This window comes from Myotis brandtii, unplaced genomic scaffold, assembly GCF_000412655.1.
Source record: "Myotis brandtii unplaced genomic scaffold, ASM41265v1 scaffold54, whole genome shotgun sequence".
Classification (NCBI taxonomy): Eukaryota; Metazoa; Chordata; class Mammalia; order Chiroptera; family Vespertilionidae; genus Myotis; species Myotis brandtii.
In genome coordinates, this window is record NW_005369989.1 from 715012 (window position 1) to 716269 (window position 1258).

Consider the following 1258-nt stretch of genomic DNA (forward strand, 5'->3'; position numbering starts at 1 on the left):
GCGCGGGTGCAGACGCGGGGGCCCTGCCGGGGAATGTAAACAAACCGGGCGCCGCGCCCTTGATCTTTATTTAAATCGAGGCTTGTTTATCGGTGTCATCCTAGGAGGATTAATTAGATACATCTCTTCACAATTTGGTGTCTGACACTCCATCTTAGGAATGCCTTATCACAAGGTGTTAATTGGGGCCACTCAGCCACGAACGTTTCTATTAAACACGGGGAGGGACTTTTCACAAGTACCAGGTGCTTTTCACTGTGCGGTGCAAAAATATACAGGATCCGCCATAGACGGGGGCCAGCGCCGGCCTCATCCCGGCGGTGACGGGCTGCGTCGGGCTTTCGGGAGGGCAGAGCAGGAGGGCGCCGCGTGGAAATTCCTCAGCATCTCCCAGCACCCGCTGGTGCCTTGGGGATCGGAGGGGGGAGGGGGCGATGACCAGGTTAGGGTCTGAATGTCATCAAAAATACAAACATGACTCAGTTGTCTTAAGTTCACTGTTAGTTAGCTTTCCCCCCCCAAATCTTTGAGATCATTTTTCATTTTAGTGATACTAGTAGAAGGATGCCTATGTTCGAAGTGGTAGCAGGAGTGTCATGTGAAATGCACTTTGTAATGAACGCACAATAGCCTTGCTTGTAAACAACAAAAAAGAATAAATATACATAAACCAAACGTCAAGGCTTTCGCTTCCAGCTCAGGTAAGATTCAGGGCGGCTTTGCCCACGCGTTTTGAACCTGCACGGTCGGTCGGTCGGAGACGCGGCGCTGGAGTCTGGGCTCCCAAGGTCACCGGCGGCGGCGCGGGGGGAACTTGGGCCCTGGGAGGATGGAGGGGACGGGAACCTGGGGAGCGGCGAGGTCCGAGCTCCCCGCGGACTTAATTGGACGCGGAAGGGGAGGAGGGCCCGGCTGATGGCTCGCCTCCCAGCAGCTAATCCTCTTAGCAGCTGCATTTCCGCGCCGCAGTCAGCAGAAGGACCCTCCCGGCCAGACCTTTACCCCGGGAGGGTCGGGAGGGGGCGGGAAAGGTTTGCCAGCGGGGCCTGCAGCCGTCTGCTGATAAACCTGGCGGGACGTCTGGCCGGGGGACAAAGGGCCCTCCGCCCCATCCTCGGTTTAACTCTTTGGCGGATCCAGGGCTCAGCTAGGGGGATGGGGCAGCCTCCGCCCTCCTGGGGGAAGGAGAGCGCCAAATACACGGAGCTAAACGCAGAGGGGCGGGGGGACTGGAATCCTCGTGTGGAGGCGTCGCGCC